The sequence below is a fragment of the Contarinia nasturtii genome, unplaced genomic scaffold (assembly GCF_009176525.2).
Source record: "Contarinia nasturtii isolate CC-2019 unplaced genomic scaffold, AAFC_CNas_1.1 Cnas_scaffold_285, whole genome shotgun sequence".
Classification (NCBI taxonomy): domain Eukaryota; kingdom Metazoa; phylum Arthropoda; class Insecta; order Diptera; family Cecidomyiidae; genus Contarinia; species Contarinia nasturtii.
In genome coordinates this window covers 5,902,226-5,921,390 of record NW_022197640.1, presented here as the reverse complement: position 1 = coordinate 5,921,390, position 19,165 = coordinate 5,902,226, and the positions used below count along the sequence as shown (strand labels likewise).

Genomic DNA, 19,165 nt, shown 5'->3' with positions numbered 1-19,165 from the left:
ATTGAAGAAGAAACCTTGGTGCTGACAGCTATACTCACTTTTATTTTTATTTTTCATTCATTTGGTACTAATATTGTCGTGACATTTCAGGCATGTGATTATAATACTGTACATTTCAATGAATGGTATTTGTAAATTTTCTAAATGAGCAATAACAATGCAAATCGATCAAATACGTAATTCTTGAAGCATATTAAAGATGTCATTCGAAACGATGATGCCGGAAAAATTGAAGGAAATCAAATAAAGCCCCAATAATCAAAGAAGCATAAATTGAATTGCGTGATTAGGGGCTGTTTGTAAAAATATTTAAACTTGATGATGTTCACAACTGAAACGAACTTGGTATTTTTTGCTCAATCGTTATCTTTCTTTCTCGCTCTCTCTTCAATTCATTCGAAGCAAATAAGCTCTTAGCATTCCACATCATGTTTTCAAATCATTTCGTCGAAGACATTTATTAGATCGTACACATCTCATCGTCAAGTATGTGCAATGGATGCATGAAATGTCATATTCAAATTAAATTTGCATTGTGCATCTAGGTATAGCACATAGATGTAGATATGCGTATCTTGTACATGTAATTTAGGGGCTTATATAACTTCAAATGGGTATGCAGATCGCAAGTATATCTGGAACTTGACATAAGACTTACAATTATCTGTCAATATTCCTAGAAACTTTCTGATCAGGAATCCGACAGATATAATGAAAATTTCAACGTGTTGAACAAATAAATATCTTCAGAAAACAACCCCTTTCTTGTAATTTTCGCAAATGTGAGATTTTCCCCGTTCGACAACTTCCGAATCTATGCTGAAAAATGTAAATTGATACTACAGGGATGGAAATGGATGGAAACCCTAGTATTTCACACTATGTTATTGGATTTTTGAGTAGCGGCGCTTATGCAATGCGTCTAAGTGAATTCATCGAGTTCGATCTCCACTTAGTTTGTTAACCCCTGCAAAATCGAATAAAGTAATTGAAAGTTTCGTGCACACCAAGTGGAAAAAGAGAAAGAAAAAATTAACGTAAACAAGATCCATGTGTGGATCGACATGCTCTTATTATTCACATAAGTACGAAAATACCTGTTCAAGCGATTCAGTGCGCATCGTTCGAAATCGTTTCCCCGTCGAATACAAACGGTAAAGGCGATGAATTGAATACATATTTGCCACTCGGCAATCGAAATTCAGCCAGATTATACGGTTGATATTAGGAATTCTTTTACATCAGAATACGTACGTACAAGAGTTTCTATTGTCCATGGATTTGATTCTAATATATCGTTTCGTTCATAACACACGAGGTGATGTGTACGACTTTGGTATAAATGATTCTCAGCATTATGAGGCACCTTCTCTCTCTCTCTCTCTCTCAACACTCACAGTCCAAACTAGTGGCCAAAGCATAGTCATCTTTGGAAAAATGTGCGAATACGAATGCGAATCAAACAATGTGTGTGGCTGGCTGTTGGATATAGCACATTTGCAACAGCGGTAATGTTGTGTTACAACGATTTCCGATATGATTCCCTGCGCTAACACAAGCGGCAAACATATTTGTATCATCTGAATAGCTGGTAAAACTGATGAAAACGTTTCCTCGCTGTTGGTTTGCGGCAACTGAAAAATCGCATGAAATCCAATAAATTACATAAAACCTTTATATGCACATGCACATATACATGGCATACGCCAATGTTGCCCATACATCGACGAATGGAGCAGCAAAAAATAAATAAATATAAATTCTTTGCAACTGTTCATTCGGTATTCGCAATCGCTCTTTGCGATATTCGTTACTCTCAGATATGTTGATTGAATCGATTTTCAAGTTAATCAAACCAAATTTTTCAATTGACGATTGCATTTTTCTTAAATGAGCATTCATTATTTTCGCTTGCGTTAAAGTCTTAATGCAAACATACAAGTATTGACGTTGCCATTTCAAAAACGTTATTTCAAAAATTTTGTCATTGTCGTGAACGACAGAGTTTTCTTTCAATTGTATCTTGTTTTTGTTGGATTACGTCGCTGCAGATAGGCGATCGTTTTGACAAAATGTAAATGTGTATTCAACGAAGTCATGTGAATAATGCGTGTGTGTGTCTGTTCGCAGTACATATACAAATTCAATCTATTGGTGCTGTGATTGGTTGCGGTTGGCGCTAATTTTACTACATGCATTATTTTTTTAGTTATTGATAGAATGGGAGACAGCGTCACACGATTTTATCCACTTGGATTTTCGTACATGTGACTAAAATGCCTTTACAATTGATGGTGATAACCAATTGATTAAAAAACACATCCAAAAAAAAGTTGCGCACAACTCAAACTTCGATGTATTTATGTTAATGATATGTGAAATATTCAATGGTCATTTTAACATCTAATACTGTCATCACATTTCATGTGAACATTTGATTGACGAAAAACCAAAACATATATTCACTGACCAAATACTTAGGCTATTAAATTGAATATACCCAAATCCAATCATAAAAGTGAAAACATTTGTCAAGGGGGTAGACATGATTCAAATGATTCGTTGTAATTCATTTGTGATTTGAATGATTTGAATCTATTTGACAAGTGACTTTACAATACTAAAACAAAGCATAAAATTCAATAAAATAAATTAATTAAAAAAATCAAGTATATTTCGTTTATAGTTAAAACATATTTCGAAAATATTAAATCTCTTTGTATTTTTATTCTTTAACTTGATATGTCTCTTGATATAACATGCATGCAAACATCGATAGTCAACTTCACTGTAAAGTGTCACACGAACTGTCAAGCGGTGATTTGAAATGATTCGAAAAAATTCAAAATGATTTGAAATATTTATAATTTACTCGCAATAATTTAAAGAGATTTATTTTTTTCGTATAGATTTGTTCTTTTGGATTGCGTGTCTACCCCCTAGACATTTGTTGTGAATTTATTGGATCTGATGGTGATTAAAAGCAAATGCATTTACAAAACACTATGCAAAACTATGGCCAACGAACGAAAAAAAGAATTGAAATGTCATATGCTTTTAAATTTAAAATCAACATTTGAAGTCTGAAAAAAAAAGAAACAGAATTATTTATGTAAAAATGTTCACTCTAAATGGATTTTGATATGATTTTAATGAAGGTACTTGATCATCATATCGATATCAATGGCTTTTATCTATGTAATCGGGTAGCACACATTTTTCATAAAGAAAAACGATGTATGTACAGCGTTGGTCATGCCACGTCCACTTTTCCGAGTGTATACACTCGTTCTGTAGAGCTGATGGAAAAAGCATTTTGATGAAAACAGCAGCAACAGCAGCAATAACAACGGCGACGGCGGTGGCGGCAACTTTCACCACCACATCACAATCATCCACTCTTCGAACCAGAGCAGCAAACGAAAACAAACGATATAATATGAGTGTGTACCGTGCTGGTTATGTTTTAAGCATTGCCGCTGCCGTTGTCGTTACTGTATTGTCAAAAAAGAGTTTAGTCTTCTGTGCAATCTGATAGTGTACGGGCGTGCTAACGCTTCTCAAGCATTTATTCTCTTGTTCCGCCACATTTATCCACATACACACATTATTAATAAAAATCCTTAAAAAAAATTGTCCGCGTGTCCTCAAATAAAAATTCAAGCAAAACAAAAACGAACAAAATTCATCAACATCATATTGTTTACTGTGGTCTAAAATAAAGCCCAGTTAATCCATCAAAACAACATTCGATAAATCATCAACAACATCTACTACCACCACAACAACAACAACAACTACAACAGCAACAACAACCGTTGCAACTGACAAAGTAACAAGAAAATCGAATTGGCCAAGACCTGAGAGTATTGGATTTGTTTTTTTTATCAAACGATTGGAAAACACAGTCTCAATTGCGTATGTTCTGATAGAATCAATTGTTGTCCGGCAACATTTTTTGTTGCCAATTTATAGATATAAAAATATATATATTTTTTTTAACACTTCATTTGTTTATTCGTCAATATATTAACGAGATTACAACATAATAATAATCAATATTTAACAATCGTTATCATTGTCGGGCATCGTAAAATCATAACAACAACTCATATTTTCCAATAATACAAACGGTTACGATCGTTTTAATTTACTACTCATTCGATCGACATTTTTCATTTTGCGACTATTTTTTTGCCATCGTTTTTTAAGCGATTTTTTTTTTCAATTGTAATATTAATAATATAAAAATAAAAAAAAATGTAGCCCCACGAAAACAAAATATTGAATCATATAATGGAAATAATCATCATAAATCATTTCGGGAAAAATTTATAATAATTATAAAGGAAAATATTCATTAATTTCGGAAATTTATTGGATGTATTGCACTCAACATAAGTACATGTGTACGAATCACCAATTATTCGCAATAACTACAGTTATATACAGTTGAACATCGTTTCATTTACGAGCTATAAATACTAAAAAAGCACATACACAATTACTTACACGAGAGAAAGAGTACACGACTCACGGTAAAAACCGTAAAAATAGCAAATCACTTTAAAATCCATGAAGCAACCCGCCAGCCAACGCTCATCGACAAAAGTCGACAGATAGAAATAGAGAGAGAGAGAGAAACGAAAGACAAAACTCAATAATAAAACTCGTCAAAATGGCCAACATAAAAAACCATAATAAAAACTAAATAGCAATGCAATAAATAAAGTCAACACTTTATTGATGTAAAAAGGGATAAATGTAACAAAATAAAATCAGAATTTACAGATAGTAAAATAAATCATTCGCAAACATAGTAAAAAATTTATCAAATCAGCACGTGAAATAAACAAAACAACAAACACGAAAATTATAACAAAGTAGAAAAAATGATCAAGAAAAACAGAAGGATGAAAATACACGGCTAAATCGGTATTTGAAAAAATAAGAGCACGGGAAAAATGAATATATATATAAAGCGAATGGCGCGCGTTCGCTAAAATAATACATCGAATCATTTACCTGTCCCGTGTATTCTATGTGCCCTCTTTTTTTCTGTCTTTTATTTTATTCGTCTATTTTATTTGATTTTCTCACATAACACTCGACTTTTAATAAACTGAAGAGTAAATAAAATGAAGGCAACGGAAATAAAAAAAGGAAACATCAAAAACGTAGATACGGTTGAACTTCGTAAAAGAAAAAAAAAACAAGCAGATTTGACAAAAAGAGCGGAAAAAATAATTTATACGATCGATGGCTCTTCAGTAAACGCGGTTTTGTCGGGAGCGGGGGGCGCGCGCGTACGCATGAAAAAGTCAAACAATGAGTGTCACCAGAATACTCGCATAACAATTTAAATATATTCTCTTTTCTTATCTGCTTAAAAATTCTAAAGTTTGTGCAAATTGTTTTTATACCAAATACAGCGCGGGAATTTTTCCAATAAGTCAACCAGAGGAGAGAGAAAAAAAATACGTTCGAACCACGAGTATTGAAAGTATAAGAAGAATAGAGAAATATCGAAAAAGAAAAGTACAGAAGGATAGCTGAAAAAGAGCAAAACGGTACAGTAAAGCTGTGAAAAATAAATGAAAGAACTCTGACACAAATATACACACAGAGACAAAGCGAAAGAAAAACGGCGCATCATTAAGAAAGGAAAACAAAGAACTGATCAAAAACTGTTTTATAGTACTTTATGCATATCTGTTCACATATATAATAATAAAAATAAGACAATTCGAATTGAGAGCGTATCGTGACTCAAAGGCGATAGTTGAAGAACAGACAAACGAAACACACAAAACGAATAATAGAAAGCGAGTACAAGAAGAGAGAGAGAGAGAGAAAGAAGAAAGACATCGAGTCCGGATTGAATTGAACCAACTGAGAAGGAGATATAAAAAGCGGTGTGATCCTTTCTTTTTATGAACGTTTAATGTGGAGTGTTTAAGTGCGATAAAAACTGATAGCAAAAAAGTGTGAATTAATTGAAATTCATTGTCAACGGATTTTCTACTGCTAGAACGAAGTTTCGCTTCTACAATTTAATCTTTTTAAAGCGAAATCTTTCCATTGAACTCAAAGGGAAAAAAACTGACTCATCATCACAACCACTACCATCAAACATTACCATCATCATCACCACCATCGTCATTACCTCTGTCGTCACCGCTGCAGCTGCCGCTTATACCGTATCCGACAATTAAATAGCGAACCAGAGATACTGGAGACGTAAACGTAGTCAAACAAAAAAAAAGTAAGTAACATTTGATTGTATTTTTAAATAATTTGGCCCTTGTCAAACGAATTTCATGCAATGATGCATACGATAAGTATATGCAACCAGAGTAAATATAAAAGGAGACAAAGAGAGGAAGAGAAAGAGGTGGGGGACGAGAAATCAAAGGCGAATATTATTAAAACTTTATTAATTTTTAAAAAGAGTCGAAAGTAAGTCATCGACTTATTATTGTGAGAAAAAAGAATCAAACCGAAAACGAAAAACAAATACGAAAATTTCTTCAAAGTTGAGGTAAAAAAAAGTTTTTTTTTTGTTGATTGCTTAGACAGATTCGTTATCATATAAACGAATCAAATAAACGGCGTCAATTCTATAATTTTTTCGTCTCTGTTATTTTCGTCTATTTATTTTTAAATAAATTCAAACGATATATCTGTGATCAATTTGCATTACATAAAGATTCGAAAATTATGGGTGTTGGTCAAAAAAGAAATGTCAATAAAATGAAAAAGAAAACTGGCCGTGAGGAGCCCTATTTTAATGCCACAATTAAAATCCATAAAAGTTCTGTTCAGCATGGAGCAGACAGTAGACAACTTATTTCTCGTTTTTTTTTCTATGTCGTCTCTCTTAATTGGATTTATTAGAAAACATGACTAAAAAAAGACGAAAAAAAACGTGTAGAAATAGAAAATACATAAAAAAGTACACGGCGAAAATGAGAAAACACCATTTCCCGTTATTTGAAATGTGAATTATAATTTGAATGGAATCGAATAGGAAACAAACAAATGTATGACAAAAAAACAGTGCACTGCACCATGTGAAACCTTAGAAAATATCGGCGTTCTCTCTTGTAATATAATTGCTAGAATCAACGTGTGCGGCTTTCAAATTGAAGACGATCGGTCTTTCGGTTTTACGTAAACTAACTCGAACAACAATAGAATAATGGACATAACATCAGTAAGGCTTCACTAATAAGATTTAAAATTTTTTGAAATCAATCTGTGCTGCGTAGTGCAGTGCCAAGTAATCGAAAATCATTATTCCATCGCCTAAAGTCAAAATCACACTCAACTCTGGCATATAAAGTGCGCGACTGTCTTTTTTTAAGCGAATCATACATGCATTCATAAATACTTGACTGAAATTCCATTCAACTGGCAAATTAAATCATCGAGGAAAATCGCCTTGTAACCAGAGCCTTCCTAACACATTTACGTAAATGTTATGAATACTTGTGTTGAAAAGCCGTCGGTGTATCGCACACATTATTTCTAAACTAATTGCAATTAAATTAACTATCGCAAATATTTGCGAAAGAAAACTGTTGGTTGGTTCCTTTAAACCTGTTAAAATCTCTCTAAAATCATAACAAGTGGTAGTAGAGAGGATTTGGCGATAAGAAAAACGTAAATTAGAGCCACAAAGCGACAAGTGAATTGAAACATTGAAGGGATTAAAGTCTACTAATGTATTAGATTTAAATATCATGCGAAAGCGATATCATTAACGTCGTCATATGTTGGTTTTATCATGTTCGATCTAATCTTATTACAACTAGCATAAATTTTGGGCGCTTTGATTCCTTCTTATTTAGCGAACATATACACATATATTAGTTGGTAATTTGGAATTCTATTTAGATCCACATTAACGTTTGCTCACTTTAAATCGACGTACATAGACGCTTAACTCCACTTCGGTATTATTCACCATCGTTACGTTTAATTGAACAATTTTAGTATAAAGGAAAGATGAAATTATGGTTTATTAACCAGATACTGTGCAATATATGTGAGAAAGAGCGCTCGGAGGAGTAAAATATTAAAAGTATTTATGATTTTAGATATCTGCTCCGCAGAGCACTCCTCGAATATATTGCTCTGAGAAACAATATCTGCAATTGGAATATATTGTGTGAAATTTCAACATTTATATTTTTATTCGATATTCATTTAAAATTGATCGATGAATGTCGTATAGCGTCAATATTTCAACGTCCGAGAGTTAGTCAATTCATCAACTTCAACTTCATATTGATGATTTCATCTTGTCAAGATTATTGTGAGTAAATGGAAAATTCCACTTCAATGGTTTTGATATACTTGTGAGATACATGAGGTGTGCTCATAGCTATAACAAGGAGTTGTTGCCTCTATTGATCCTATAATTGACAACTTAATGCAATCGAACAAACTCACTATCTCTTGAACACAATATTAGCCATAGTCACAATGCACAAATGATAGCAAAATGCAAGCAAAAGACAAGGTAAATGATATTCATTTGCAGTAAATAGCTTAAAATACGAAATCATTAATGGCATTTCCGTATTTGCGATGATATGTTGTTGAAAATTCATGTTGGGCCAACGCAAAGGCAGAGTGCAAACAATACATATGTGAGTTAATGTGAAGCTGTGTTTGAAATGCTTAAAACTAAAAACAGCTTCATGTTTCATCGAATATTATTACAAATAAGACTTTTTGCCATCACAATTATTCGCAAAATAACAATAATATTTTAAGTGTGTTTTCTGTCTTTTGGGTAAAAGCGCACACGGAAGCATAAAATATAGTTGATTTAAAATTGGAATCATTGCATCACCTCTACAGTTACAATATTAAGAAATCGAATAAGCTGCAAGAAGAAAACAAAAACCAAGTCTGTGCATGTGATTTTCAGATGACGCATATATCGTTGAATTTTGCAAGAGTTCAATGAATGAGAAGAGCGACCAATTCAACGAATATAATGCTAACTACAAACAATATTAACATTGCACACAATTCGCGTGCACACCACAAATTGTTGATTTAAATTTCTCGTATGTCTGAAGCTAATTTTGGTACGCAAATGCATCGAGGAAAGGAGAGTGAGAGATGGAGAGGAAGAGAGAGAGAGAGGGATAAAGAAAGAAAAAAGGACAAGTTGACTTTACGAAGAGAAAAAAGGCATACACCGGCACATGTAACGAAGCTGAATGCAAAATTGTGTTGTACCAAAAGAGTGAGACAGTGAATGGTTTCGAGAGAAGAAAGAAATTGGTTAAATTTAGTCGATGCATACAATGCATGGGCACAGGCTTAAAAACGACAGATAGATCGTACATGAGCCATAAATAAGTTTTAGACATTTTAAATAGCATTTTTGTTGATTTTCAACGTTTCAAATTGAAAATGTCGTTGAAGACCTCTCGACAAATCGAGAAAGAAATAAGACAGAAAAAAAGATGGGACAAAAAATATTCAGCCAACAAAACAGTCGAAAAATAGTCCTAGCGAGACAGAAAAAAGAGAAAACATCAGCCCCACACACAGACACGGACGGTGTAAATGAAAACCGATTTTGAAATGAGTATGTCACGCTATATATGTACGACACGACAAGAGTATTGCGAATAAAATTTTATAAATTATCGGCGTATTTTTAGTGATGCGAGCTCACGTACTGTATGTAATTCACATTTCATGCCATTTGAAGCGACAGTATACCATATTCGTTTCGGGCTATTGTGTCCGTTTGTCGACATCAATTTCTTTTTTTGCGCAAATACTTTCAAAAAACCATGAAAAGAATCAAAATTCTTTCAATTCTATTCTATTATCGAACATTTTACGATTTATATTTTAGAATTAGCATCAACAACAGCAACAACGAAAACAACATTTGAGTTGTATACATTTTTACAGAACCATAAGCACCATAACGCACCATATCCACTGCAATTGTTGATGACCTGTAGCGAGAAAGTTCAAGTGTCCATTTGGTAAGTGGCCATGAATCGTTTCGAATGCTTATCAAGTCTTAAGAAAAAACCATCAAATTGTAAACCGAACGGTCAAAACTTGATGGAATTAGCAGCTTTTGAACGATGCACTTCACCAATAAAATAAGTTCAGAATAGTTGTTGTAACATATGCAAGTTGAACATCTCTGACATTATTCTAAAACGATGACAGACCGCTATGCAATAAACGGCAACATTTCACGGCGCAACATTGTTTGTTGTTGTTGACTGGAATACTTTGCAAAATTTAATGAACTCATATCGTCTGTGCAAGCAAGCCTTTATATTTTGCCGTTTTGATTTGATCTATTTGGGAATGTTTCGAATTGATGCGTTCGCACACAATTTTGTACGTGTTAAGCAAGCGTATTAGAAAAAAGAATTAAAAGAAGGAATTCATGATGATACATGAGCGTAGCAGGTTGCGACAAAAAATAGCGACAACATCAAAAATAAAACAACAACGCAAAAGATAACAAATAAAATTAAATGAAAACACAAAACGTTGTAATGAAAATTAATTAAACTTCTGCACATAATTCTCTAGTATTTCGTTCCATGAGTATTTAAATATATGTTGTTTGCGTCACCGTCATCATCGCTGATTCGAAAGCGCTGAGGTGTATGCGTGAAGTATACTTGAAGCCGAACGACATCATGAAATCATGATGGATTCATTTTTTTGTTCAGTATTTCTCTTTTTTTTCCATAATTTTGCGTATGGTTGTCGTTCGTTCTTTATTTATGTATGTATCAATTGAACTCACCAATCTCGACTAAGTGTAATGCTCCTTGATTCTTGTTCGACTTCTTTTGAATTTCTTTTATTTGAAGCTGCTTCGTTAAATTAGTCTTCTTCTTCTTCTTTCGTTCGTTTGCATAATACAATAAAATACCAACAGACTTTATCATCGGTTTTAAATTTCCTGTTGAGCTCACATCATTTCAACGCTAGATAAAATCTTCTAACAGTTTATTAAAATGATAAAAAAAGCAAACGCAATATTTTTATTTGTCCGTCTGATTATGGAAGTCTCCTAAGTCGAATTTTATTTCAATCAAACTGTTGTTTATTTTGATTGTGAATATCAAATTGTTGTTTGTAATATTAACGACAACGATTTTTGTTTGGTGTGTTGTTAAACGCTAAAAATAATCACTTCAAATAGCATGTTCGTCTATCGAGATGCAAATTTCGAATGAATTTACGGGACTTAGATTGTAAGAGTGGTCTATGTGTGCGTGAGAGAGATGGAGAGAGAGAGAAAGCAAAAGATGAAGTAAATCCAATTGACTGCAAATGCGTAATGGTTGTTAAGTAAGACGACTAAAGGCATCTCGTTGCAAAATATTTATAGTGAAAAAAAGTAAAAAAAAAGTCAAGCGATCAGTCAAATAGCAGTTGTGAAGCCAAATAAACGCCACTTTCTGTAAGAACCTAGCCAATGACTTCACTCACACATACACACACTTACATCTTTTGATTGCGTTAAAGATGAGAGAAAAAAAAAGAACAACAGAAAGAAATGAGAAACGAGCAACAATTAAACACTTAAACCGATCGAAATGAATGTCGCTAAAATGAAATAGCATCTAACAATTGAAAACGAGCACGTACAAAGTCAAAGAAAACGGTCACAATTAAAAATCAACCAAGATGAATAGCATGAGCCAGCCAATAATAATTATTATAATGACCATAATAAAAAAAAGATCTAGCCACCAAGTAGTATATGGCACTTCAATGTAATCTGAAATTCTATCGATATCGGATTATATACCGCATAACCTCGCTGTACCGCATAGCATAACTGTACAATATAAATGGCTAAACAAATGCAAAATCACCGAATTCACGCATCATATTCGAACCAGGCACCATGTACTTGTGCATGTGATTTATATTTTTAGTGTACATTTCAAGAATTTGTCGCACAACTGCCAAATGCTTATTTATAATTACGTGCTGAATGATGAACCGGCTGTTATTATAATTATCTCGAATTTCGATCATTTATCTTATTTGTATCACGATTACAAAGATTTATCGAATATAAATAATAGAAAATGCAACGAAACCGAGACAAACAGGCACAAAGTCATAAACTCATACACATACATGAGCTCTCTGTGTCTCGTAGTTTATTGTGTAAGTGTGTGTGTGTGCTTCTCCTTTCTTCTATTTATCGTGTGCCACAAACGACATTAAAAGATTTACTTAATTGGGTTCGAATGCTAGAGACTCATTTATAGACTTCATTTATGTGTGTCTATGCGATTTCTAGGCTCGGTTAAATTCAAAGAAACTTAGGCAATTGTTACAGTATGTTTTCGCTTGATAGAACATGACATTTTACCGATCTTCTTACCGAAATTGGGTTTAAGTTCTTTTGATTTTGAGACCGAAGGTTTTATATATTCTTTTTTTTTCTCTAAATATTTTTCGGAAAAGATGATGATGGCAACTAACTGGAGCAACATGAGCCAACAAAATGTTGGTTTTCGATGGTAATATGGTTGCGTGCCATTATTGTTTCACTTAAACAGCATAGAATCAAATCGGATTTCGTTGGAAGAAATCGTTAACATACGAAAAATATCCTTGTTGTAATATACGTTTAGGTTTAAATGCGGAGTTTTCTTGTCATTTATTCAATTTACTAAATTAACTTGTCCATTGTGCAACCTAACCAAAAACCGGAGTAAGAAAAGAGAAAATCGTTAAATGTGCTTTTTAAAAAGTCTGTTTTTGGCATGCCAATCACAATGAAGAAACCACACATTCAAATGCATTTTATGGACTAAAGAAACTCTTTTCAAAGTTTTAGATGAACGATGTTTAATAAAAGCATATACTATTTTGTTCTCGGCGGTTTTTTTCATCTTCATCTGTCTCATTCTTTATCTTTTGTACGCATATGGAGGGTTTTTTGTGTGCAAAAAACCGTTACACGCACATTATGCTAGGCCGCACACATACAAATTCCCACGGAAAGCATCTGTAAAGAGGATTACGATTCAAATTACATTTTCATTCGACTACATTCAATATGAACATGACAGAAAAGGTATCAAAAGCAAGCAACACACACACACACACACATGCCAGAAAAAATTATGACGAAAGAATAACGATAAATTAATAGCTTTGAACATTATGTGCGTTCAACAACAAAATTATGAGTCATAAAATACCTAACATAAGTATCAAAGAGGAACCTCAAACAAAAACCTCAAACCGAAACACATCACCGTCTGGTCGGCGATCGGCAAACAAAGCCACAAACTAAGCATATAGAGCGGAAGGAGCAAGCCAAAAGAAAAATCGCTTAGCAAAATTATATACATGCATAAATGATGTTCCGAAAACATTAAGTATTTAGGCCATTGTAATGGACTTCTTCTTCTTCTTATTATTATTTTTTCGGCTGATGCTGCGACCACAATGGATCGCTGGTCCAGCCGAATAGAATAATTAAATATGGTGAGATTAAGGTATTGTGCGAGCGGTGTGCGAGCGGCCACAAAATTTCCAACATTCATACGATCACATTTGTTGTGGTATTTTTCACGGATTTTCTCACACTCAAATAGAGATAATCTAGTGCACGTGTTGGTGGTTAGATGTGTGCTTGGTGCTTAAACAATTTTCAAAGTTTGATACTTTTGTAAGTGAGGCTCAAGTACATCTCATGCACTGGCCAATTATTGGATAGATTTCTGCTTAAAATTCAGCCGAAATGTTCAATTAAATAATTTTCTTCTCTCTTCAGTTCATAAAATACATGAATAACAAATGTACTTATTTGTGAAACAGCCAAGGGAAACAGTTGCGGTGCAGCCGCCGTGTGAAATACAACGTGATATTACCTCAACGCTAAATCGGTTTTTATTTCGGCCATCATTTATTTATTTACTTTTTTTTTCGTCGGACGTTTTCTCTTTCGTTCGTATCTCGTGCTCTTTTTTTTAAATAAATTGTATCGTTACATTGATGTATTGAATGTAATAAAAAAGTAGATTAAGTTTGTTGTGTACGTTGAAAAGGTAAGAGAATGAGAAGTAGGTGAACGAGGGACAGTGTGATATGATGCGTTGGTGTGGTGGATTCAAAGTATTATATGCACACGCATTACGACGAATTTTGTGAGCAAATAAAATGGAAAAAAACAGGGAAAAATAAAACAATCCCCTGTGTGAAAATTGCCAAAAAAAATCGAAGAAGAAAACAAAAAAAAATGAAATAAATTGTGGAGAGGAAGAGAGAGAGAGAGAAAAATTAGTAACCTTGAATGTCATGAATGGAATCGGCCAAAAGTCAACTATTAAATATTGAAGCACCGAAACACACACACACATATATATATCGTGTTTACGGGCGTCCCTTTGGCCGTATCCATTCAACAATATAATAAATTTTGCAGTATTGTCGTATGCTGTCATTCCCATGTGAATTCCCAGTCACACAGTGAAACCATATCAAAAATGGAAATATATCCGGTGCTTTGCATAGAAAATTTGAGTTTTCGAAAATGCAACAATGCCCTCAAAATTTCAATACAAATTCCAAATGCATTATTAGCCAATACTAAATTATAATAAAATTTTATCAAATTTTAAGAATTAACAACACGAAGAGTTCGTATGTATGTATTATGGCATTCAGAGACTGTTCAGCGTTAATATGGTCAAACAAATGTGGTAAAATGCGATGCTTGTCACAATGCTATCAACATTATATTGCAGAATTCTTCCGTTTCCATTCCATTTCCTAAAATAATAAAAAAAACACATCATTGTCGATTTTGTGACGTGGAGTCCTTATGAAAAATGCATAGCAAATACTGTGAAACACGTTACGATTCACGCAATTTTGAAACGTTTGGTGTTACGTTCGTTTTATGTGGCGAATCATCATCATCGTCGTCGTCATTGGTGTTATTGTTGCCGTTGTCAGTGTCACACATATTCTATTTGTTTTCATCTTTCATAAATAAACGACAAGAGTCGCCAATCAAAGTTGACAGCACATTCTTTGATTCTATTAAATCAATCTATGCCAGTTTTTTTTCTCTCTTTCTTTTTGTGAAAGCGTGCGCCTGCCTTTCAATTGATACTTTTCATTTTAACGCTCCCTTTGAGTCAATTTGATTTGATGTGTGTGTACATGCTTGTGTGTTTTGTACAATGTTCAGAAAATTCGTTTTCGCATTAATATTAAGCTCGCCCAAAATGAATGTGTCAATATTTCAATTTATCAGATAAAAGACCATTTCACACGACGAAAAATTATGTCGAACATCACCAAAAAAAAAAAATTGAAAACGAAATACAATCATTTCATTCCTTTTGTTAGTACAAAATAGTATTGAACAAATTGAAGAGAGAAACTTTGTAAATTTTCATACAAGTTTATCTGTGCTACGAATGGAAGAAAGGATTTCTATTCATATGAAATGTTCTTGTTTGCATAAAGTTGATATAATAAGATGACGAAAGCGACCGAAACGAGAGATAGAGAGAGATAGAGAGAGAGAGAGAGAGAGAGAGAGAGAGAGAGAGAGAGAAGAAACCATTACCCGGATGCATGAAAATCGAAACCGTTTTCTTATTTCTGAAACGCATGGGCGCCTTCTAATTCAATAAAATGACGATGATATTGAGCTCTTACATTTGTGTATAAATGAAATGTCGTTGAATTTCTCGCTATTGAGCAATCATATTGTTACAAATTACTAACAAATTTAGATTAAATACTCTAAATCTATAGAATCCATCTGTCGCAAATATTTTATTTATCGAAAATGTAAAAGCGCAACGACACTGCACAGTTTTCTAGATTCGCATCGTGAATTCTATTTGATCAAAATGTAAACAGTCACACAAATCATACCAAAATACATAAATACAAAGTCGACGCACACGAGCAAAGATGCCCAACGATACGATGTATATCCTATGAAAAGAGACCACCTTATGAAATTCATTGTATGAATACAATTTTTTTTTTTCAAAAATATTTTTTGGATGGTTTCTATCAACCGTTTACATTTTCAGTTGTACAGTATTTCGATTTTCTCTTCCAAATAGAACTCACAAGTAGTCAAATTTTTAGTGAAACAAAAATTCTCATTCAGTTCTATTTCAACTTTTTCTCTTCTTTTTGTCAATGGAATTTGCAATTGTTCTCGTTGTGCGTGTGTGAGTCAGAGGAAGGGAGATAGAAAGAGAGCGAAGTGAATATGTATATTAGTCCGTTTTGGCTTTGTGCAACCAAAAAAAAAAATCAAATTTTCGTCTCAAAGATACAAACCTGAAAAGTACTTTCTGGTCGAATATTCATGCAAGCAAAAACAGAAACAGTACTTTTAATGGTTAACATTTCATGCTTGGCTCATGGAGTGAACCATCCACTTTTACTTTGACAACGGCACAAAAACTAAACGAGATCAAAGAAAAATTGAAAGAGCCGATGCGAACAACGAATGACAAGTAAGAATGAGCATATCAGAAGAACGGAGGGGAAAAATGAAAACGAAATAGCAAAAAAAAAAAACGCAGCAGAATCAAATGAAATATATAAACCAGAATTGGTAGAAAAATGGGGAGAAAATATGGAAAGAAAGAAAAAAAAAAGTTTGGCGAAGAAACCAACAAAACGAAATAAGGACGATAACATTTTCATTTCCTTTGAAATGCTTGGCACACTCAAACGCACACAAACATACCATTAAATGCGACAGCAGAATGGAGAGTAAAATACAAAAGCATAAGACGATCAAGGGAAAATGATTACATAAAAAACCATTGCAAAACGATACATTTTTACTTTCAAACTAGGAACGTGTCTAAATCGCAAAAATATGACATTAAACATTGTAATATTGTGTAATATTTATCACAAGCATGATGATATTGTTGCACCATACATTTGGTTGTTAGGCGCCTAAAATGAAGCGACGTAAAAGCCAGAGAATGAAGAAAACACATTGGAAATGCTAGTTTCCGAATCATGTATCCCATCAAAATGTCGAATCAAACATATTATTGATATAATATTGCTGCCGATAACATACTGCAAGCATGTCCACTAAGCGTCCCATCCACTTGAGTGACAACTGCTGATATACTCTTTTTTCCAAATGTAACTACAGTACATTTTATGGAGAGAGAGAAAAAAAATGCACAAAATTATCTCAGTGGAAAAAAAAGCGTAAAAAGAAAGCGCACTTTGGATTTTCGTTTTCTTTTTTCTCCGACGCAAAAAACGAAACCCAAGATAAAAAGACAGTTCAAGAAATGTTTGTGTGCAATGCCAAAAATCACGAATGTTTAGTTTTAATTTATGGTAAATTAAAAAGTTGAAAAATACAACACACAGCTATGAAAGCAATAACAATCCGAATTGCAGAACTAGTGGTGTCGACAGTGCGCATCCAAAACAAAACTGTTGTTGAATAAGCGAACGAGTCATGGCAGGATTTCCACACCGTCCCGCATAAGTTTTCTTTCGAACATTTTATCTTCGCTCTGATATAGGATATATGGCTGTGAGGCATTCGCGAGAATGACGATGATGAACACACAGTTGCCGTTCACTGTTGTATGTCGCTATTTCACTTCATGTCTTTGCGTCTATTTTGATGCAGTCAGACAGAAAAAGAAACTCGAAAAGTTCCTCCATTTCGTTTCAATCCTCTGCGTTGTTGTTTTCGGTTGTTGTTGTTGATGATATATATTTTTTTGTTTGTTCGTTGGTCTTGCTTCTGTTTGGAAGTGTGTGCTACACGATGTGAAACTTTACTTTGCTCAACGTTCAAATGATAAATTAGACACTGAATTGTTAAAAGCTTGAGATTTTTTTTTTGTTTTCGTTTCTATTTCGTTTCGTTGCAATGTATAGTCCGATTCCGTGGGTTGGTTTTAAGCGTATTTTGTTTGCGATAGGTCTATTAAGTCAACGATTAAATGATGAATGAGTCTGAAGTTAAAAGAAATTCGTTTGTTCTACATTCACATTAATGGTGAATTGAATTTCCGAGACAACCGAGGCGCACGAATTGAAGAAATTAATCTGTAACAAAATTCCGAATCTATTCGCTCTTATTCAAAACAAAAAAATTATATATACATATATATTAAACAAAAAGAAGGAAACCAGTCACACAAAATGCAGACATTCATAAACAGTAAAAGCGAATGTATTCTCCAATGTAAGAATTTTTTCTTGTGTGTGCGAGAATGCTTTCATAATATGAAACATGATCAATCATAATGAGCGCTTTTTGAATTTTTCAAAAATATTCAAACGTATTTGAAAAGACAAGCGCTCAATCCAATGATTCATTTTCCATATTCTATTTTGGTGAATTTCGTTTTATTTCATTTTCACATGGCATCAGATGTAATACAATTTTACAACAATCCAAAAGCATACACCAATCAAACTTAGACAAAAGCACCCCAGTCGCAGTACACATTTATGGAAATAAATATTGCTTTTTCTAACAAGCTAGTCTTGTTTGTGTCTTTATTCTTCTCATAAATTCGTTACCATTTTGAAAAACGCACCAAATTCAAATTTATTTAATCTCAATAAGTTCATTTAGCAACCGAACATTGTACGACTTCCACACCTTATTTTTTGCCTTCCGTTCAAAAAATGTGACAGACCTCAAGCAAACGATCATAAAAATCAGCATTCAACGACAAACAATAGGAGCTACAAAATAATCAAGGACAAAAACATCACACAACCTGATGTCTGTGCACAAATGTTAGATGAAAATAAGAATGAAATGAAAACTTTACGCAAAAGTCACAAAGCATCAAAATACAAATTCATTTTAATTAGGGAAGAAAATATCTCATGGGTCCCAAAAGAAGAAAAGAAATGTTTACAAAAGCAATGCAATGAAAACTAGAGAAACAGATGAAAAATATTTGGATATATTCACTTTATGTGTCATTTTTGCTTGCGTTTTAAACTGGTGTATTGCCGTTTTTTGTTTTGAAATAATTCTTCATTGTTGTTTTTTCTCTTTAATTTTTTTTATTTCGATTTGACGTTATTTTGCTCTTAGCAGAAGCATCAGCACCGCCATTCTCTAGTGCTTGGT

The 19,165-nt window shown here is 33.4% G+C and overlaps 1 protein-coding gene across 5 annotated transcripts in view; it reads left to right on the top strand.

The window, feature by feature from the left end:
* Positions 1-3,533: 3,533 nt before the first annotated feature.
* The window catches only part of LOC116337651 (poly(rC)-binding protein 3), a 171,153-nt gene continuing 155,521 nt past the window's right edge, over positions 3,534-19,165 (top strand). For all 5 annotated transcript variants that reach the window (XM_031762399.1, XM_031762398.1, XM_031762396.1 and 2 more), the window contains exons 1-2: positions 3,534-3,918; positions 5,433-6,265. The gene's annotated coding sequence lies outside the window, so the exon portion shown is untranslated. The remainder of the gene's footprint in view (positions 3,919-5,432; positions 6,266-19,165) is intronic.